General features: G+C 54.8%; 1 long non-coding RNA gene across 1 annotated transcript; it reads right to left on the reverse strand.

Annotated features, from left to right (window-relative positions):
- Positions 1–3,338: 3,338 nt before the first annotated feature.
- On the reverse strand, positions 3,339–11,882 carry LOC123651256. The gene is made up of 4 exons (XR_006739847.1): positions 11,855–11,882; positions 6,328–6,333; positions 5,007–5,008; positions 3,339–3,745 (listed from the first exon to the last, which is right to left on the reverse strand). It is a non-coding gene; the product is annotated as an uncharacterized LOC123651256 (long non-coding RNA).
- Between the last annotated feature and the right edge of the window lie 10,668 nt (positions 11,883–22,550).

Consider the following 22,550-nt stretch of genomic DNA (forward strand, 5'->3'; position numbering starts at 1 on the left):
CCCTTTCATCGTCTGGCTCGGTAACGTGGGCCCAGCCCTAAGAAGTCCAGCTCGGGGAATAAGAACAGTCAGGAGGCAGCGATGTTCTTTGTCTTTTCCCATCATCCCCGCCCTGCTCCTCACTGCTCCCCAGTACAGGCATAGTTTGCATTTCAATCTTCTCCCTCTGAAATCTGGATGCTTTTTATTAAGGGTGATCTATACAGATAATGAAGGAAGAACTATTGCTCCCATCACCAGGGACCAAAGAAATTATAACCACGTGCAAAATAGAAAGTCCCCGGAGAAATTCCCTTTCCACTCATTCTTTCCCAGATACATACCTCTGCTCACATGCTCACACAAGCTGCTCAGCATACGCTCAAAGGACAGTCACTGGCACACTAGTTCACAAACATACGCAGACAAACATACACAGGTTTTCACTCACTGGCACATACTCAGGCCCACACAGAAACACACATGGGCACGTACACACACACACGCATTCATACATGTGGAGACACAGTCAGGGCTTTATTCCAGCTTCAGGAAGACCATGGGATGGCTGAATTGCACTCTAGAGCATTTGATGATGCCTTTGCCAGCAGGAGCATCATGAATTATTTATCGAATTATTCAATAATTAATAAAAGTCATCACAAAAAGCTCAGCTGAGGTAGATACAGCTCTGTAAAAAAGTCCTCACTGTTGAAGGTGTATGTTTGTGTATGTCTTCTGTACGTAAGAAAGAGAGAGGCGGCTGTTTAAACAAAGCCTTCTGTTTTAAATCAACTTTAAAATATGCTGCTTGGCCGAGCCAGCATGGCGCCGGGGTTGAGTGCTGACCTATGAATAAGGAGGTTCGATTCCCAGTCAGGGCACATGCCCGGATTGCAAGCTCAGCTGTGGGGGCGGGGATATTCAGGAGGCAGCTCATCAATGATTCTCTCTCATCGTTGATGTTTCTACCTCTCTCCTCTCCCTTCCTCTCTGAAGTCAATAACAACGTATTTTTTAAAAATGCTGCTGTGACCCTCCACCGGGACTCTGACCAGAGCAGTTTTCCAGAAACTAAACCCACAGACACTCGGCTGTGTGTGACGGACACTAGTGGGAAGAGCTCAGAGGAGCGAGACATAGGTCTCTGTCTGCACTCTGCGGAATGTGCCTCGGGCACACCAGGCCCCGAACGGACCTTGCAGCCGGGCGGCTTCCAAGGCCACCCACGTCTCTTCTTGGAAAGACGACCTTTGGCAGCCCGACCAGCCTCCACCCGTCCAGCCTCCACCCGTCCAGCCTCCACCCGACCAGCCTCCACCTGACCAGCCTCCACCCGTCCAGCCTCCACCCGACCAGCCTCCACCCGACCAGCCTCCACCCGTCCAGCCTCCACCCGACCAGCCTCCACCCAACCAGCCTCCACCCGTCCAGCCTCCACCCGACCAGCCTCCACCCGTCCAGCCTCCACCCGACCAGCCTCTACCTGACCAGCCTCTACCCGACCAGCCTCCACCCGACCAGCCTCCATGCCTTTGCTGGACTGTGCTGGCCCTGGTGACAGCTCCTCGCCGCCTCCTGATTCAAATCCCATCCCCAAAGCCAGCCGCTCACTTCTTCCCCAACGCCCTCTGCCCCACTCCCTGCTCCTCTCCTTCCCACGTGCTCCCTGCTTCGCACCTGCTTCTCTCCCAGGGCGGCCGCCTGCTGGGTGTCTGCCCAGCTCACCTGTGTGAGCTCCCCGAGACGCTTCCTGAGGCTGGAGGCCCGCCTCACCGTCTTCACAGCCTCAGTGCAGCCTCGCGCCAGCTGGGGAGAGCCGCGCACATAGTAGTGCTCCACAAACACCAGAATTACTCGGGAGGGAGGCGGGGGAGCAGAAAAGCCATGGCCTGCTCCGAGGCAGAGGAAGGGACCCCCTTGGACACAGTTTGGAAGTTGGTGAGCAGTCTGGTCCCCGAGGAGGGGGAGGGATGACGAAGGGCTGCACTTGGCGCCAGAACTTCTCGGGCCCCAGTCCAGGCGGTGCCGCTCGCCAGCTGTGTGACCGTGCCCGAGCGGCTCTGCCTCTCTGGGTCTCAGTGTCTTCCATGATCGAAGCAAGATCACTGCGCCGTCTCCCTGGGCTGCTGGGGCCTGAGGGAGGCGATGGCAGCCGTCACCCTTCTGAGGCCTGTGACCGGCTGTTCTAGCCCCCCTGCCAGCCGGGCTCATGGCAGTGATGACTCAGGCTTGCTGCTGGGGAAACCGAGGCACGGGTGGTTGCTGGGCAGACGGACTGGAAGCGCACTGTCGGACTCCGAGGCCAGCCTCTGGGCCCAGCAGGCGCGCCAGCCAGCATGCGGAGGCGGAAGCCGGTCCTGGGCGGAGGGCGTGATGGTGGCGCCCACACAGAGGCTGAGCGCCAGCCCTGCCCCCGCAGTGCCCGCCCTGGGGGGGGCCGAGGTGACAGCCAGGCAGCTCCTGACTCAGCCACTGCTCCCTGCGTGGGAACTCCCGGGGGACCTGTCCACCCACCGTTGGGGGGTCCTTGGGGGCAGGGCTGTCACGTGGCTGCTCCCTGAACACGGAGGATCCTGGATGTGGGCGAGGCCTCCTCCTGGGAGCCGGCAGAGCTGTCATCATAGCGGGCTTGTCAGCCTGGGTGGAGGGAGGGGGGGTGGCGGTGGCGTGTGCTCTGTGTGTGTGGAGTGGGGGGAGGGCAGGGAGAGCCTGAAAACACAGTTCTTCAGACTCCAGAGACAACTGCCCCTTGGGCCATCCCCATGAATGGTTTCTGCTGCTTCTTGCATCCCTCCTGGGACAGGAGTCTCACTACCTGTTCCACGTGGGGCCAGCCCTCGCTCTTAGTTCTTCCTGGGGTTGGGACAGAGGCTTCCCTCTGTGACATCTTCCCATCAGTGTCGTTCTGCTCTGGGAGCCACCGGCCATTGTCTTATTTTATCACCAGTGGCCCTGCGCATGCATCTGTGCCCTACTAGCTCGATGCTGCTTGTTTCAGCTGGCCGCCCTGCCCACTGCCACTCTAGCTCTCCTCACCCCCCACCCCCGCCCCGTTCCTAGCTCACTGCCCTGTCCTCCTGGTGGTCATGACCCGTCATGGCGTAACGACCATTTGTATATTGCCTCTTTATTATATAGGATTATATAGGATAGGATTGTCTTCACTGCAGGGGGTGGAGTGGTGTGGAGATGAGGGCAGCCCCATCTTTAAATCCCATATGAGCTCCACGAGGTCAGCCCTAACGGGGGAACCAGGAAGGCTCCCTGAGCTCGCCATGGGGATTGGATGAGGAGAGGAAAACCTCTAGTGTGGGGCTTGGCGCATAGTAGGTGGTCAAAGAGCAGCAACTCTTGTTCACCTTAACGCGAATTTCTCTCCCACATGACAATCCCTAAAGCATTCACAGTTCTCTGTGCCTCTGCATCCGTTGCAGGTTAGTCAGCCTCCGAGGCCAGCGTGGTTCCCGAGCCTCTATGACATGTGTGAATGCACATGCGTGTGTGAGTGCCTGTGTGCGTGTGTGCACATGTGTGGGCATCTCAGTCACGACTCCGGAGCTCAGCCTCCGTGGAATGCTTCCCGGCATTTCCCGTGCCTGCCGCAGCCTGCTTTATTTTGTCATCAGCGGGGCTTTGGACGCGAGTTTCATTACAGAACTGACATCTGGCAGCCCGCACGCGTGCCTTCTCGCTCGGCAATGGGTGGCGCAGAGCTCTGGCCAAGGCGGACTCTGCTAGCCTCCGAGAGGCAGCCCCGCCTCAGCTCGGGCAGGACACACCACGCCGGGGCCTTCCTTCCAAGTCCTGGTGCCACTCCTCACGCCCAGGCCGGCGCGGGCTGTTGGCACTCTGCGTATGAGCCGGAAGAAGCCGTTTAGGGCTTTAATTATGTCCTCGTTCTGAAGGCCTTGTCAGGGGGGGTCGGTCCGTCAGGGAACTGGGCTTGTCCTGCTGCTGACAGTGCACATGCTATCACCCTGTCCAGTCGGGGCTCCCTGCTTAGCCCCTTGTCTGGGAGAGGGGGAGGAGGATGTGTCTTCTCTCCCAGAGACTTCCAAGGAGGAGGCGAGAAGGCCTGTCCTGCCCGGAGAATGTGCAGCTGCAGCATCTGGCAGCCCGGGTGGGGCCCGGGGCCTTCAGCAGGGCTGGCCTGCATGGCGGCCGGCGGGAACCCAGGCTGGGACCAGCCGCCGGGAGGACTGGTCCCGCTGTCATCCCATACCGGCTGTCCCCGCTTGCAGCAGGGCCTCGGGAGCGGGGTCACGGTGCCCACTGTCAGGAGCCCCGGTGCAGTGACTGCTCAGCACAGTGAGGCTCCCGGGGGTCCCAGCAGCCCAGCCCGGGCAGGCGCCTCTGCCCCATCCCTCATCACATTGAGCCATCTGCCCTCCGGCTCCTCCGCGGTGCTGCCCTGGCCTCCGTGTGTGTGGGTCACTTCACAGCGATGCATTTCAGGGACCGGAAATATGGATGAGATCACGTCTCTACGGATTCGGCTGTCCTTTCCAAACACTGGTGGTGGCTCCTGGAAGGCTCCAGCCGACAAAGAGCTTTTTGCGTTGAAGACCGAGCTCCTTTCCCCCGTCGTTTAACCCAGGGGCGGGCTGGGTGGTGCAGACAGAAAGGGGTGTGGGGGAGGGGAGACATGGAGAGATGTTGGATGGAGGATGATAGATGCAGGGATTCGGTTTACAGAAGCGGCCGTGCTTTCTCTGCCTTTGCCCTGGCCTGCAGGAAGAAGCATCGTTCTTTCCTGAGTGAGGTCATTCACTGAACTGTCTCCTGAGCACCTCTGATCCGCTGGTGATGGGGACACGGCAGTAAATGAGACGCCACCCTTGCCTTCAAGGACCTGAGGGTCCCCCAGAGCAGAGGTCCTCTGAGTCTGAGTGCCGATGAGGATGCCGGGAGCCAGGGCTGCTGGTGGAGGCGCAGGGCAGCGGAGGGCAGTCCGAGAAGGCATCCTGGAGGAGGGGGTTCCGCTGAACCTTGTGCTGCACACACTGTGCTGCTCGGCTCCTAACGGCTCCTTCTTCTTGATTATATTTCTTACCAGAGGTCCGATGCATGAAATTCGTGCAAGAGCAGGTCTTGGTGGCCCGGCTGAGCCCTGGCTTCGTCTGGAAGGTCGTCCAGAAGGTCGTTCTGCTGTTCGGTCGGTTGGTCGATCGGCATATTATGCTTTATTGTTATAGATCAGCCTCTCGCTCTTTTTCGAGGGTTGCTGTGTGTTCTATGAACACATTTTTATAACCGATTATGTTACCCTCCAGCCTCCACAGGGAATAGAATGTGCTTTCTGTGACTAACGCGAGGGGTGCACCGGCCTGAGAATGGAGAAGCCTGTTTTCAGCCCCAGCTCTGCCGCTGACGTCCTGGGCCGCCTCGGGCAGGAGGCTCCGAGGCCCTCGTCTGTGAGATGACCCAGTGACCCCTAACATCCTTCCCACCCTGAGAGCCAGCGCCGCCGTGGGGAGCTGACCACTGAGCACCAGGTCAGCCAGAGTGGCCAGCGGCCTCTCTTCCTCGGACAGCCTTTCCCGGGTCGCACTGGGCCTTCCCAACCCCACGGCATTGCGGTGCCTGCGTGGCCTCGGGTTTATGACTGTGGAGGCTGGGCCAGCCCAGGGGGACATAACTTTTTACCCAAACAGCCTGACCAGAGTTGCAGTCTGGGCGGGGAGGCCAGGCAGGATGCTGGGGGGCAAACTGTGTCCGGAGGTGGAGGGAGCAGCAGCGAGGGGCTGTGGCGGGGCAGGGAAAGGGGCCACGAGAAACCCCGAGTGATGCGTTGGGACTTTCCCGCTTTGTGCTTATGAAGCAAACCTCGCCTGGATCTGTTGCCGCGGTAGCTCCTGCCAAGCTGAGGTTGACAGGTGACCCTGGGCTGGCAGCGCTCGGCCCGTCCTGCCAAGGCCCAGCCTGTTTCAGAGGAAGGAGTCCGTGCCATGGACACCGGGGACCCTGGAGAAGGGCCAGGGACAGTGGCTGCCCGGCTGGGGAGTGCGCCTTCTGGGTGGAGGATTCCACTCTAACCTGCTGCCATTACCCCAGACCCCAGGCACCAGGCGGCCTCGGCCTCGTCCCACCCCTCCGCCTGCTCCGCGTCTCTGGGGAGAGAGGATGGTTGTGCGAATCTGGTGCCTCGACGGCCGGCTGTGAGAGGGAGGCGTCTCCAGGAGCCCCTGGCTCTGATGCCATTCGCAACCGGACAGCCCGTGCCCAGAGGAAGCCCCTGTCTTTGGCCATCAGTCTGTCCCCCCACCCCCAACCTCACCCTGCTGAGAGAAGAAGCCGCCCCGGCCCTTTCCTCCAGGTGGGGGCGGGGGGGGGGGGGCACCGAACAGCACCCTCTCACCCAGGGCCGGCCCTTGCAGGAGGGATCACTCACAGACACACCCCAAAGGCGCCCTGCTGACCCCCATCTGACCACCAGAGCCGCAGGGTCCTCTGACTTTCTGGTTCTCCCCCACATCACTGTCTCCCTGGGTTCCCCAGCCTTTCTCCTTTCAGCCCAAAGACTCAAAGCCCAGCTCCCATTTCCTTGCTCCTGCTGCCTCCTGGTACTGCCATCCGGCTCTCTCCCAGTCTCCCCATAAACAGGTGAGGAGGCCGAGTGAAGTGACTCGCTTTGGGGGTCTGGTGCCCTAACAGGGGAGTGCGGGGGCCGTGCCTCTTGCCATCATGCCCGGCTATTTTCTTTCCCTTTTCCGGCCTTGGCATTAATGATGAATTACTGACACCACGCCCCCCCGCCCCCCTTCTTTTTGTTTTTGAAGGAGTTAAATCACCAATTGCTTAACAAAGCTCTGGAGGTTTTATGTTTGTTTAGTATTCACTGTCCTGCTCCAGAGCCTCCCATAGCTCCCCAGTGCCATGAGGATGAGTGTGCAGTCCTCATCCTGGCTCTTGGGAGCTTCCTGGAAGGCCTGCTGGGTTCCTGTCCCACCAGCTCCTCCTGTCTCCCTGTCCCAGGCTGGCACAAACACACGGCCCTCCACAGCACCTCAGAACCATCCCCAGGCAGCCCTCCCTTTCCGAACCTCTTGTGAGTACCGTTCACGTGCCCCTGAGAGCGAAGAACTTGCGGCTTCTTCTTTCGGGGGGCGGGGGGGGGGGGGGGGAGGAGGATGGGCAGGGGAGGAGGGCGGGCTGATGGCCGAAGACGGGGCTTCCTCTGGGCAGGGCTCCTGGAGACGCCTCCCTCTCATGGCCGGCCATTCCCACAATCATCCTCTCTCCCCAGAGACGTGAAGCAGATTATAATAGCGTTTAGTAACGGAAAACCTAGCAACAATTGAAATGTAAAAGAATCTGTAATGGTATGAAAAGATGTCCCTAGTGGGTTATGTTAAAAAATAACATGATATATAATTTTAGTCTGTTTTTGTAAATTGAAAATAATATTCATGATAAACAATAACATGTAAGGTAATATCTATACATATAAAAAGCCTAAGTGACCAAATGATCAGAACTATGGGAATGACTGGAACGACCAAAACAACCAGTCAACCAATCACTACAATGCGCACTGACCACCAGGGAACAGCTGCTCAGCACAGGAGCTGCCCTCTGATGGTTAGTGCGCTCCCACGGCCAACCTCCTGAGGCCCCTCCCCCTGGCGACCAACCTCCTGTGGCCCTTTCCTCCCCTCCCCCCGGCCAGCCAACCTCCCGGGGTCCCTACTCCTGGCCAGCCAGCCCCCCAATAAACCTTGATTGTCAGCCAGGCCAAGGGACCCCCGCCTGTGCACAAATTCATGCACCAGGCCTCTAGTCTATAATAATAAAAGCAAAATATGCTAATTAGACCAGACATCCTTCTGGACGACCTTCCGGATGAAGCCGGGACTGCTAGGGAAGCCCAGGTCCCAGGTGCCAGCGGGAGGCCGGTGCCAGCGCCAGGGGAAGGAAGGCCTACTCTTGCATGAATTTTGTGCACTGGGCCTCTAGTTCTAAAACAATAACATTAGTTATATGGGGGAGGAGGCATAGTGTGGTGAGTGGCTTTTCTTCTCTTTGTTTTGATTACCTTTGTTTCTAAATATTCCTCAATGAGCATGTTTCACTTTTTCACAAGAAAATAAAGGCTTAATCAAAAGCATTTTCTGGCCCTAACAGTTTGGCTCAGTGGATAGAGCATTGGTCTGTGGACTGAAGGGTCCCAGGTTTGATTCCGGTCAAGGGCATGTACCTTGATTGTGGGCACATCCCCAGTAGGGGGTGTGCAAGAGGCAGCTGATCAATGTTTCTCTCTCATCGATGTTTCTAACTCTCTATCCCTCTCCCTTCCTCTCTGTAAAAAAAAAATCAAATCAATAAAATATCAATATATTTTTTTAATAAAAGAGTTTTCTGATCCTTGCAAGGACCCTATTATGGAGTCAAAGCAGGTAACACCAGAATTGATGTTCTATGGGGAAACTGAGGCTCACAGTGGCAGGATGGGGAGAGGCACTTACTTGCAATACTGGGATTGGATGTTGAAAGAGCATCTTTTCAATTGTTCCTCCCCTGGAGGCCCAGCCCCATCCGGGACACCTGGAGAGCCGGCGGAGCAAACGTGAGCATCTGAGCCTCTGAGCATCGATGATGAACGATCAGAGGTGCCAGGCAGGGAAACGGGATAAATCTCTGGGCTATTTTTAGCGTGCCCAGTTTCCATTGACTAACCCCGCAGACACTCAGGCGGCCTCCCGGGAAGGATGATGATTATTTATGTGGACATTTATTTCAAACTTATTTTTACTTTTTATTAAGAAATTTCCAAATACTCAAACGTGGAGAGAATAGTGAACGAGAGTGGCTTCAACAACCATCAGATCCTTGCTGCACTGGTTTCTTCCCCACCCCACCCCCATCTTCCCCTGGAACATGTTAAAACCAGTTGCAAACTCCATGCCATTTCACTGCGAAATATAATACTACCATTTCCATCTCATTAAAAAGGGGTGCGTGTGGACATTTTCTTACAGAGCCTCCATATCGGCACCTCATCTAAGAACATCAATATCCTAATAACTCGTTAATATGGCCTGATACTTGGCTCATAGATTTCTCCTGGGGCCTGATTTGGGCCCACTGCACAGTCAGACACGAAGGAGGCAGCGACTGTGGAGACGCTTTAAAAGGAGTGATGAGCATACGTGGTCTTTTGAGGTGTCTGTGATAACTATTATATATAAAATAGCTGTGATATTTTTCCCCCTTGTTTCAAGAATACTACTCTGATATAATTTTTCCACCTAAGATCACAGACACCCTGAATTTGATCTGCAGACCCCGGCTTAGGCACCCCTGTGGATCCATGCGTTAATGGCTGGAAGAAGCTGAGCCAGGCCTTGGCGCCCAGCGGCAGTTCTTCCCTTCTCTCTGCAGTGGCAGGGCTGGTGACCCGCCATGGCAGTCATATGGCATGCCTCCATGTGCGGCCTTGGGCTGATAATTACTTGGGCATCCACCCATTTGTCCATCCATCCATCCATCCATCCACCCACCCACCCATCTGTCCATCCATCCATCCATCCACCCATCTGTCCACCCATCCATGCATTCACTCAATAAATGTTTCTAGAGCCGGGCTCTGGGCTGATATCTCAAGGAGTTGCCAGGCGATGCAAGAGGAAGAGAAAAGTAAGCAACACTATCACATGGTTAGCGCTAACGCAGAGGCATGAACAAAGCTGGAAGCGGGGAGGCATTGCAGGCAGAGGAATGGCACGTGCAAGGGCCTGAAGGGGAGAAGGAGCCCGGGGTGCCTGAGAACAGTGTGGGAACAGAGTGGGGAATGATGGGAGGCGAGTCTAGGGAGAACTTGAGGGGTGATGTGGGCCAAGTTTAGGGGTATAGATGGCATCAACCATGGAGACTCCCACCCAGGGCAATCACATGGTCAGCTCTGCAGAGGCAGGGATGGGTTGGACCAGGGAAACTAAGGCAGGAAGACCAGTTAGGAGCTCTTGGAATGAGCCAGGCATCCTAAGAAAGAGGTGATATGCAAATTGACCATCATTCCAACACATTAACTGCCCTCATATGGTCAAAGATGAATGCCCCCATGTGGACACAAGATGGCCGCCACATGATGGCTGGCAGGGGAGGATAGTTGGGAGTGACCAGGCCTGCAGGGGAGGGCAGTTGGGATTGGGAGGGGAAACCAAGCCTTCAGGGAAGAGTAGTTAGGGGCAATCAGGCCTGCAGGGGAGCAGTTAGGCATCAATCAGGCTGGCAGGGAAGTGTTTAGGGGGTGATCAGGCTGGTAGGCAGAGTGGTTAGGGGCAATCAGGCAGGCAGGGAGGCGATTAGGAGTGGTTAGGAGCCACCAGTCCTAGATTGTGAGAGGGCTCCCTGATTGGAGAGGGTGCAGGCTGGGCTGAGGGACACCCCCCCAGTGCATGAATTTCATGCACCGGGCCTCTAATAAGGTAATAAGGCCTGAGCTTAGGTATTGGCCAGGGGTGGTGGAAAGGAGACAGGCATGAGGGACGCTTCCTGAGTAGAATGCCCCGGAACTGATGAGCTGTGGGGGTGAGGGAGAAGGGAACCAGGGAGACTCCAAGCTCTCTTCGCTGGAAACTGGGAGCCTGCTCCTACTGGAATCCCAAGTGTACTGATAACATGGAGACCCCGGCCTCAGAGTGGAAGAAAACAGGACGGAGAGGAATTCTGCCTCACATCTCCCCGGGGCTGGAGGATGACAGGTGGACTGTGTGGCAAACGGGAGCCATGGGCGGCGTGTGAGCAGGGGAGCAGTCCACTGGGACCCATGCTTTGGAAAGATCTGGTGAGGAGAAGGGTGCTGCCGTGTGACCCCCATGATCCCTAGCCCCAGGGCATCAGACGAAGGACTCAGCCTGCCGGCACATCCCGCCTGGAGCAGACGAGACCTGCGAGGATGCACACAGAGTGCCACGGCGGCTGGCGGGGACGTGAGTGTCTCCAGAGAGGTCCCCTGGGACTGCGCTGTGTCAGAGCAGGCTGGGATCGGAGGGATTAAAAGGAGGCCATGGCCTGCAGGGTTGAGTCAGCAGGAACCCCGTGAAATACAGCCTCTGAAGGCGCCCAGGCGAGCTGTCCTCTGCAAAGCTCTTGCAAAGCCATAAAATTAATGGCAGATCGTTTAAAAACAGTTCAGTTAATCTCAGGGCTCAGCTCCAGCCTTGCCCTCTGGAAGACAAGCCAAGCAGTAGTGGAGTTTTCCAGGAGAAAGAGCAGTGGCACAGCTCCCCCTTCTCCCCCTCCACCCCCTACCCCCATCCCCCCAACACCCCCCCAAACCCCCACTCCCGCCCAATGGCCTTCGGTTGGCAGCTCAGCCGCTGGGCTGCTCTCAGTGGATGTCCCCTCCAGGCCCTCTTCTCTGGCGGGCGGGTGACTGAACTGGTTCTGTGGCCCGTTAGTCTCCCCCCAGGCGCTGGTCCTGGGCTTTGGCGGCATCTGGGTGGCCAGCACAGGAGCCAAACTTGCTGTCTCTCCATTTCATGGCAAGCAAGGGCTTTCCTGAGTTGGCATTCAGGGGGCACTGCCAGCCCCTTCTCTCTCCTGGGTCTCTGCCAAGGTTACTATGCCTCTGTCTCCGTGTCTGCCCGTCGTTCCGCCTCTACCTTCACGTTTGTCTGTGCTCTACCTCCTTCTGCTGAGTTCCTCCCTCTCCCCTCTCTCCCAGCTCTCATGTTCCTCTCCATGTCCCTCTGTCTGTCTGCCTCTCCCTTTACCTAAGCCCTGTCTCCTGTGTCCGTCATGTCTCCCTCTGAATCTGTCAGTGCCCCCCTGTGTTCCTTGGTCCCTCCAGGGAGGAGGGGGTGCTGACACCAGCTGGGAGCCCTGCGGGCTGCCTCTTGGGGAGACCCCGCATTCACAGAGAAAGCACAGCCCAGCCCCGGGTGCAGGGAAGGACCTCTGTCTTCGGCTTTGCCCCGTGCTTTCCACCCGACTTGTTTGACAACAGAACCATTTCTACCCCAACCCCAAATATTTATGTTCGGAATAATCTGAATAATCGTCGCTGCAGCTGCCTGCTCTGTGCCTGGGCCCCGCTCCCCATCCCTGGTCCTTCTCCCGCCCTCCACGTTCCTGTTCCCGAGACCCCAGCCCTCTGTCCGGCTGTGAGCTTTTCTCTGTCGCCAGCACTCTCTCTCCTTCACCCTTCTTCTTCTCTCCCATTCTCTCTCTCTCCCTCTCTCTCTCTCTCTCTCTCTCTCTCTCTCTCTCTCATTCTCTCTCTCTCTCTCTCTCTCTCTCTCTCTCTCTCTCTCTCTCTCTCTCTCCCTCTCTCTCTCTCTCTCTCTCTCTCTCTCTCTCTCTCTCTCTCTCTCTCTCTCTCTCTCTCTCTTCCCCCTACTCCACAGGGCAGCCTTTGCCTGAGGCCTGGGTGGTGGAGGCTCCTTGCCTTTCCTGGAAGCCAGGGTGCCGGGAGGGTGAGGTGGGAGCTGTGTGGGTCAGAGCAAGGCAGAGCGCTGGGAACTTCTCACCAGAAAGACTCAGAAGCCGGAGGATGAGCATGCTTTCCAGTTTTGGGGCAGGTGCCGGGGCGGGACACGGCCCAGCGCCCGGGACTGGGCGGTGCCTGGGCCCCACTGACGTCCACAGACACCGCTAGGGAGCAACCCAGGCCACATCCACCGAGAAGACTACCAGGAAGATAAATAAGAGGGAGGGGCGGGAACGGCCTTCGGAAAGTACGCTGCTGTTTGTCCTCTCCCGTGGGTCTCCCCTGTGACCCTCTCTGTCTCCCACTCAGGCCTGCTTCCGTGGCCCTGGCCTGTGAGTGAGCTGCTGGCCTATCACTGCCCTCAAAGAGGGTCCTGCCAGGAAGGTCGGCCTCCGAGGGGCGTTAGACCTCAGACGTCACCAGCTGCTCCAGCGCCCAGGGTGAGAGCAGTCCCTGTATCACGGGTGAGAAAACCGAGACCCAAAGAGGGGGAGTGACTGCTCCCCATCACACAGGAAGTAAACGAAGCTCAGGTCCACCAACACCACCACCTATGGCCACCCCTGACGCCATGGACTCCTCAGGAGGGGCTTTCCTGGGAGCCTGCCAGCCCCTGCCCTCCTCCTCGCTCCGGGCCGCCCTGCACCAGGACTCGGCAGGACGGCGCCTCACCAGGAGGAGGCTGCACCTTGGCGTGGCGTGGCGGGCCTTGCTGACCTGTCATCTTTCCCTCCAGCCTTGGCAGCTCGGTGCTGCCAGGAGGAGCAGGAGGGAGGGAGCTGGCCCCGACACAAATCTTTTTGGATCCTGGAACACTGACCGTCAGCGACTTTGGCGGGAGGTCAATTTCTAACCCTGTATTACATAAGGAAACACGAAGTTCATATTTCCAAATAGACCAGGACACCATTCCTCAGCCGGACAGGCCATCAGAGGGGCAGAGCAAGGACGAGCGGTGGGACCGGCCGGCCAGGGTGGGGCTGAGCTGGCCTTCGAACAGGCGGCCAGGCTCAGGATGCCCATGTGGGCTCCGTGTGGACTCACTCAGGCAGCTCCGTGTGGACTCACTCAGGTGGCTCAGTGTGGACTCACTGTGGCAGCTCAGTGTGGACTCACTGTGGCAGCTCAGTGTGAGGACTCGGGCCGCTCATGGTGTGAGCTCCTGGGAAGTGCCAGGCACAGGGCACATTTCATCTCATGGAAACTCATAGCATTCCCTGAGGCAGGGCTCAGAAGAAGAGTCTGAGGCTTAGACCCTGTCCCTAATGCCCAAACTAGGAGCTGTGCTCCCCTACAGTGAGTGACTCCTCAGGAGGTGATGAGGGCTTGCTTTGGGGACTGGTGAGCAGGGACTCAGTGAGCACGTGTGGAGGGTTGTATTGCTGCTAACAAACCTCCGCCAGGGTTGGACTCAATGGCTTGATCACTTGAAGATCCTGCCCATCCTCAGCCCCGTGTGGCCAGGGCTGGCCTCTGCTGGGCATGCTGTCGGAAGGAGACCAGAGTTGACCTGGGGCTCCAGCAAGAACCTGAAAGGAGCTCGCCCGCGAAGGGAAGTGCTGTGACTCGGACACGGCACTGTGGCATCGCTGTCCGAGGAGAATCCGGGAGAGTGTATACACCCATCACACAGAGCCTTGATGAAGAAACAATAGGCCTGGGAGCTCCCGGAGATTGAGAAAGAGAGAAATCAGAATCTATCATTTTGTGATAAAAGCAAGATGCAGAATAAATGTACAGTGGGATATTGTTTATATTAAAAGACACACGCAATCCCTAACCAGTGTGGCTCAGTGGATAGAGCATCAGCCTGCAGACTGAAAGATCCCAGGTTCAATTCCAGTCAAAGGCATGTTACCATGGTTGCGAGCACATCCCCAGTGGGAGGTGTGCAGGAGGCAGCTGATCAATGATTCTCTCTTGCCGATGTTTCTAACTCTCTATCCCTCTCCCTTTCTCGCTGTAAAAACAAACAAACAAACAAAAAAACAACCAATAAATTATATATTTTTTAAAAGGATACACACAAAATACAGAGCCCTAGGCTGTCATACAGAGTAAGAAAGGCGTGTCAGTGCTGGTCAGGCCTGAAGGAGACACCCACACTGACTGACCATGGGATTCCCTCCAGGGGAAGGACTGGGATGAAGGGAGGCAGGGACAAGGGGGAATTGGGATTTCTCTGTAATATTTGTTTTACAGCAAAAATATCCTGTGCTCCCTGAGTAATTAAAGTGGATGCAAAAGAAAAGAAGAAGAAAGGGCAAATCCACTCTGTGGAAAAGAAATACATGAGATGGGACTTTTATTTTAAAATAAATAAAATAAATAAACCCATAATTTTGATTGATGGGTTGACTCATTCATTCACTCATTCACCCAATAAACAATAGAGTAGGTGTACCCCCAAGACAGTCCTGAGCTAGGGGCTGGGGTTGCAGAGTTGAAAGACAGAGCCCTACCCTCGTGCACTGCTGGTGGGAATGCAGACTGGTGCAGCCACTGTGGAGAACAGTATGGAGTTTCCTCAAAAGGTTAAAAGTGGAACTCCCCATTTGACCCAGGGATCCAACTTCTAGGACTATATATACCAAGAAACCAGAAACACCAATCAGAAAGGACATATGCACCCCTATGTTCATAGCAGCACAGATTAGCATAGCTAAGATTTGGAAACAGCCCAAGTGCCCTCAGCAGATGAGTGGATTAAAAAGCTGATACATCTACACAATGGAATCCTACACTGCTGTAAAAAAGAAAGAACCTTACCTTTTGCAACAGCATGGATAGACCTGGACAGCATTATGCTAAGCGAAATAAGCCAGTCGGAGAAAGATAAATATCACAAGATCTCACTCATTTGTGGGATATAATGATCAATATAAACTGATGAACAAAAATAGGTCCAGAGACAAGGGGCAGGGAAGGAGGGGGGGTTAGAGATCAACCAAAGGATTTGTATGAGTGCGTATTAGCATAAACCAATGGGCACAGACACTGGGGTGGGAGTGGCCTGCTGTCAGTGGGGTGGGAGTGGCTGGGGGAGGGTGTCAATCAGGAAAAAGGAGACATAGGTAATACTTTAAACAACAACAACAACAACAAAAAGACAGAGCCCTGCCCCTGAGGAGCTTAGACTCAACGAGGAAGGTAAATGGCAAGCCCAGGTGACGAATGACAGTCCAGGTGGTAAATCATCCCAGTAGCTGTGCCGATCCACAAGTATCCCGTAACTTTTTGCAAGAAGGTGACATGTAGGTGGGGTTCTGCAGAGAGAGTAGGAGTCTAACTAGTGAATAAGGAGAGGGTTCCTGGCAGAGGGGGCGGCATGAGCAAATGCTGAATGAATGGCAGCAGAGCCCAGAGCCATCCTCCCAGGGACTGTGGCCAGTCTTCCCATCAGTCACCCTTCTTCCTGGAGCCAACGCATGTGGTGACCGTGCCCACCATGGCACCTGACCCTGTCTACTCTGCCACACCATCTCTCCAGTCCGGGGTCTGGTCTGAGGAGGCTGAGTGGCAGAGGGGGATAATTTCCCAGCCTGTCAAGGTTCCAGGATCATCAAGAAGGTCAAGTGGGATCGCTGTTGGGAAAGGGATTTATATATAAATCAACAAGCACTAAACAAATAGCCTATTCAGGGTCCAGTTTTATTTCTAGAAGTTGAGCCCTTTGGCTAAAGAGAAAGATTATGTTCAAAGGACTATCAGAATGTGCCCCTCTCACAGCAGAAGGCCTCATTCACCAGGGGCAGGCACAACCCTCAGGGCCAGGCCCACCCGCCTGCTGAGTGAGCGGTTAGAGAGGCTGGAAAAGGAGGAAGGGGGGGGGGGGGGAAGGGAGAGAGAGAAATGGCCTCATCCCAGCCGTGGTCATCACAGCAGTGTCCTTTCCAGCTGGTCCTGTGAGGCCAGGCCAGGCTCAGGCCCAGCTATGAAATCACCAAGTAGGATTTTCTTTGCTCTCAGACCTGGCTTTTTCCATTTTTTTACATCTTGCCAAGGAAACCATCTCTTTGGAGATTCTGCATCCATCCTGCAAAGGGAAGTTCGGTCTTCCTCTTGGGGGTCCCCAGGGGCCCTCGTGCTGACACGGCCATGGTCCCCTCTGGCCCGCCATGGCCTGGGGTATGAGTGGAGGTGCTACTCGGAGCTCTCAGGGGCCTGTCCCTTTTAGCGGGACCAGAGCTGTGAGGCTAAGGGAGGTGGCTCCATCATTGGTGAGCAGACAGGAGTGCTGTTTAGGGGGATGGAGGCGGGATGTGGGGGGCAGGGATGGTGTTCCTGAGGCTCTGCTGAGCTTGCGCAGCTCAGCTCATTGTGAATTTCCATCTGGAACCAGAGACCCAGGGACGGCCCATAGGAGCTATCAGTGGTGCTGCTGTCCCAGGTAGAAACTGTTAACGGAAGACACACTCAAACCTACAGAGGATTTTGTGAATTTATTTGAGCCAAACTGTAGACAATTGCCAGGAAGCAGAATCTCAACAGATTGGGATAATACTCTGGAGAATGGCAGTTTTTCACCTTGTTTTAGACCTTAAAATCAAAAGAGGAGACATAAGTGGGTTACATGAAATCCATTGGTGACAGATTAGGGAGGTGGGAGAAGGCAAAGCGGAGAAACCTCTGGAATTGGATAAAAAAGTAAAATGATAAACGCATGCCTCTTTTACATCAGGTGGGCACAGGATAGTTAACAGTCAACAATTAACAAAATAACAATAACACGGAGGGAGTTTGTGGTGCATTGGTTGTGCCTTGAAGGGTCCGGAAAAAAGGAAGTTACCCTGATATTCCAAAGGTATGTTGATCTTTGTTTGGGAAGTGAATGGCCTAGGAGGTGACTACCACCATAGCCTGCTTTTTCATTAAAACATTTTAATTTCAGTCCAGCTGGGTGTAGCTCAGCGGTTGAGTGTCGACCCAGGAACCAAGAGGTCACTGGTTTGATTCCCAGTCAGGGCATATGCCCAGGTTATGGGCCTGATCCCCAGTTGGGGGAGTGCAGGAGGCAGCCAATCAATTATTCTCTTTCATCATTGATGTTTCTATCTTTCCCTTCCTCTCTGAAATCAATAAAAATATTTAAAAAAAAAAAAAAAAAAACGTTTTAATTTCAGACCATCCTTTGTGGTTCCTTTAGGTCTCCAAGTTTGCGAGGCCACCATACAGGCCTGGAGACTCCCAAGAGGAAGACTGAACTTCCCTTTGCAGGTCTTCCCTGAGTTTGTCAGGTTATCATGTGGCCCCTCTTGGTCCACAAAACCCTCAACCCATCACTCTTGAGTGGGCCAGCTCCCATGTACAGGGCCAGCCCCAGGAACCCAGGTTTCTCATTCAGGCAGAGCTGTGGCTGCTGTCTGCAGCTCAAGGTAGGGAGCAGAGTGGATGGTGGGAAATTGGGATGAAGACCTGAATACCTGGGATTCTGGCTTATGTTCTGGGGCACGAGGGTGGGGTGCAGATACGTAATAAAATACGGTGGATACTCTTGACAGCTGATGCATTCAGACCACACCTAGGTTGATGATTTGCTAGGAAGAGAGCTTTTTTACTTACAACTACCGTATCTATATATATAAAAGGCTAATATGCAAAGTGTCGCCTCAGGAGTTCCACCAGGAGACCAGAAGTTTGATCACTCGCTATGACATGCACTGACCACCAGGGGCAGCACGAAATGAAGAAAGGCCCCGGCCGGTAGCCAGAAGGTCCCCATCAGCCCTGATCGCCAGCCAGGCCTAAGGACCCTACCTGTGCACAAGTTTTGTGCTCCGGGCCGTTAGTTAGAATATATTGAATTTGTAGTTTATAACAGTGAAAGGCTACAGATTAAAGTCAGCAAGGGGTCCAGGTGCACAGGGTAGAGTCCAGAGGAGTCGTATAGACAGGGCTGAGTTCGTGAGGCACAATGTGCGACAACACACACAGAGTGTTGCCAACCAAAGGCACTCACCTCAGCCTTGGTGTCAGCCAGCCCTGTAGGCAGGGCTGACCCCCATGGAGCTGACCTTGCCCCCATGGAGCTGAGGCCATACCCAAGGCCCCCACCACAAACCACATTGTGTGGCTACCAGGCGCAGCCGGAAGACAGCCCTGTCAGCGGGATATTCCCAGAGCTTGGAGGTTACCGCCCAGGAGCCAGTCCAGGGCAGGAGCGGTCTTTGGAATGTGCAGGGTGTGGTCAACCCAGACCAGCTGAGTCAACCACTGACTGCACAGCAGAACCCTCAGAACGCAGGGAGCCTGGTTTCCTTCCGCTCTGGTGAGACTGCAGTGGGGCGGGGGGAGGGGGTGGTGGTGAGGGGAGAACAGGAGAAGGGCTGGCCCGGCTGGCTGGAAGCCCACAGGGTCAAGGCCAGCAGAGAGAGTTGCTTACATTAAACTAAAGAATGATTGAGAGCAGAAGAGCAACAGGGAGGACCAACGCGCATCCATTCAAGGAGGGAAGCTCAGCTGGTTCAAATCCCGAACGAAGAGGTTGTGGGGAATGAGGGGCAGCCAGGAAGAGGCAGAGGTGGACGGCAGGCACAGCCTCCGGCTTCGTGGGAGCCGATCCCCAGTGTGGAGGCTCCAGCCCAGAGACCAAACAATGTCGGTAACTCCTCAGGCCATTGAAAGAGGCAGGAGAAACCCGGAGTGTTTAGTAAAGGACGGGAGGAAAATCTCTTGCATTTAAGCATCTCCTCCTCCTCCTCTTCTTCTTGTCCCCAAGGCCACACTGAGCCTTCAGAAGAAGACTGTTGTTTTCTGAGATGGGAGTTGGTAGTTTCTTCTGGGGCTCCCCTGTCCAAAATCAGTAAACAGGAAGAAGTAGTGAGCCACACCTGGTGGTTCTAGCAGGTCTCAGCTCAGAGGGAGCGAACTGGGTTTCTTGTCCAGAAGACAGGACCAGGACAAAGGGCTAGAAGCGGGAGGGAAGCTTCAGTCCACCTACAAAAGAACATTCTAGCAAGAATTTCCAAAGGCAGGTAGGACTGCCTGGCCTGGTGGTGAGCTCCTTGTCACTGGAGCATGCAAGTAGGAGATGGGTGGCCTCCTGTCAAGGATGCCGATGAAGGAATTTTTCAGACCGCAGGCTGACGCTCTAACCACTGAGCAAACCAGCTAGGGCGAGGAAGTCTTGCTCTGAGAGGGAAAATAAACTAACATGAGCCACTCCTCTGAGTCTTTTCATCTGGGCCTGAGAATTTATCGCCTTTTATATGTGCAAGACTCCCCAGTTTAAAATTCCAGCCCAGATCCCTCCCTGTAGCTCCATCCCGGCCAGGCTTCTCCAGTGAAGGTCTGGGATGCACAGTATCTAGCACAAAGCCAACCGGAACCCACCGACCTCACACCCGCTGAGTCATGGTCACTCTCCTCCACTCCTTACCTCCACCCACACACTGGGATCCCCAGGGTCAGACCATCTGTGCTGCTTACCCTCGCACAGCACCCCGTCCCTGTGCGTGTCCTGCCCCTGTGTGGCTGCCTCCCCCTGAGACGGTCAGCTGCTGGAGGCAGTGGTTCTCCCTGAGTCATTGTTGTGCACCCAGCACCCAGCCCAGGCACCAGCATAAAGCAGGTGCTCAGAACCCGAGGTTTGCATCCAATTGGGACATTCCCAGGTGGGCTGGGGCTGGCTGGCCCTCCCCAGGCACCCGCCAGTAGAGCATACATTAATTTAATGAACCAGCTCTTTCAGTGCTAGGAAATCTATTTCACGTTAATGAAATCCAATTAGTGCCTTCGCTGTGGAGCCCTGGGCCCTTTCAGACTAAAGATGCTGAATGAGGTGACACCTCTTCCTGTAACCCAGAGGTGCCTCCCTGCCTCCATCTCCCTTCCAGGAACAGCACTGCCAACGGCTATTTTGCAACTTTTTTTTTTTTATCTCCAAATGCACATCTGTTTCCAACATTCCCCGGCCTCAGGCTTCTTCGAGTGTCCTCGGCAGAGTAACACAGGGAGGGTATTCTTTCTCTTTGCATCCCTCACCCATCTTCCCATTCTCCCACTTACTCATCCTCCTATCTACCCACATGCCCATCCACTTACCCACCCTTCCCCTGAACACGCATTCACTTACCCACCTGCTCTCCCAAAGACACATCCACCCAATTATTCATCCACCCATCAATCCACCCTCTCATCCACCCATCTATCCAACCATCCATCTATCAAATCACCCAACTGTCCACGCATTCATCCATTTACCCATCAACTTATCATCCATCCATCCACCCACCCATCTGTCCATCCATCCATGAGAACACACCCAACAAACCTTTCCCTGAATGCCTACTTTATGTGAAGACTTCACCTGGTACTAGGGAAACAAAGCTGAGCAAGATTCAGCTTCTCTCCTGGGGAAACGCCAAGCTAGCAAGAAAAAATCTGACACACAATGAAAATCTGGGGTGAAATCCCACCACTTAGTACCTCAAGAACATGGGAAAATTGCCTAACTTCTCTGGGCCTCAGTTTCCTCATTGCCCACCTTTGGAGTAATTGTGACAACTAAGTGAGATATTCATATAAACTGCTTAGTCTGAAACCTGGTATATATTAATTGATCAACAAGTGGTCAATAATATTTCATATAGAATTGTTTACCATGATTGTTACCCATGCCCTCATATGAGTTTGATTATTTATGCATGTAATGATTATTTCATATTCTCAGTGAATATTTATTGAGTATTTACAACATATCTGAGCTTGTGCCTCAAGAGTTTAGAATCGTATTGTGTAGACAAGACAGATACACTTGGCATAGGCAGGTGGGAATAGTGTGCTAAGGTCCCAGATGCTGGAGGTTCCAGCAAAGCCCAAAGCTCAGGTGGAAGGAGGTGCCCTTCAGGTGGTGGGAGGCAGGTCAAGGGCAAGGGCAGGTGCTTTGTGTCGGATCTATCAGGCTCCTTCTGGGTCCCAGACCTTGGAGAAATGTTTTGAAACTTAAGCACTGACCTGTCCTTCCCAAGAGATGTGCCCAAGGCTGCTTCTCCTTGGAGCCTTCCTCCAGGTCCACTAGTTGGAGCAAGTCGCAGAGTGTGCTTGGGACCTGATGGGAGCTGATTGCAAATGCCACACTGGACCCACGTGGCATCTGTGGCCGGCCCCCACCACCCGGAAAGCCTCCCCCACCCTCTGGCTTTGTAAGTAGCAGGCTGGGGTATTTCAGATCCAGCACCTGCTTCCTCCCCCACCCTCTGGCTTTGTAAGTAGCAGGCTGGGGTATTTCAGATCCAGCACTTGCTTCTGCAGGTGAGTGATGAGGTCGCCCCAGCAAGAGGGCTGTCTGGGGTGGGCATGACCAGGGTCAGGTGACAGCTGAGTGATGAAAATTCATCGCCAGTGTGCCTGTCACTGTAGCTGTCACTGTGAGTGAACAGCTCAGAGACCGGCTGGCCGCCCCTGTGGCCTCTTCACGGCCTTTTTACGAAGACTGTGACCTTGGAGGGTGAGGGCAGCGCTTGACAGGTCTCTGGCTCAGCAAGAGCACCGTGTCACCATCGTGGCACTCTGAAGTTTGGTCAGGGGCATAGAGCCACTGCAAGTGACATGGGACCAAGGGCTGCATTAGAGGGGGGAGGCTTGCTGAGTGTGGGAGCAGCTGGGGGCGCAGAGGACGGGAAACAGAGTCACCCAGTCTGAGCCCCAGGCCCTAGCCCCAGGGAGCAACAGGGGAGGCCCCCATGTCTAGGTTCCCGGGGGATCCTACAGTGGGTGCTCATGGGGCCGGCTGAGCAACCCTACATGTGAGTGTGTAGTTGGTCCCAATGCTCAGGGCCCCTCAAGAATAATGGTCTTGCCGAAATCACTTTGGCTCAGTGGATAGAGTGTCACCCTGCAGACTTTTGAAAGGTCCCAGGTTTGATTCCGGTCAAGGGCATGTACCTTGATTGTAGGCACATCCCCAGTAGAGAGTGTGCAAGAGGCAGCTGATCGATGTTTCTCTCTCATCTATGTTTCTAGCTTTCTATCCCTCTCTCTTCCTCTCTCTAAAAACTCAATAAAATATATTAAAAAAAAAAAAAAAAAAAAAAAAAAAAAGAATGGTCTCCCTCCAGTCTCATGGCGATGTCTACCAGGAAGAGCACTGGTCCCTGAGCTGTTGGACAATCACCGCAGACCGGGAGCTTACACA

This window comes from Pipistrellus kuhlii, unplaced genomic scaffold, assembly GCF_014108245.1.
Source record: "Pipistrellus kuhlii isolate mPipKuh1 unplaced genomic scaffold, mPipKuh1.p scaffold_m20_p_41, whole genome shotgun sequence".
Classification (NCBI taxonomy): domain Eukaryota; kingdom Metazoa; phylum Chordata; class Mammalia; order Chiroptera; family Vespertilionidae; genus Pipistrellus; species Pipistrellus kuhlii.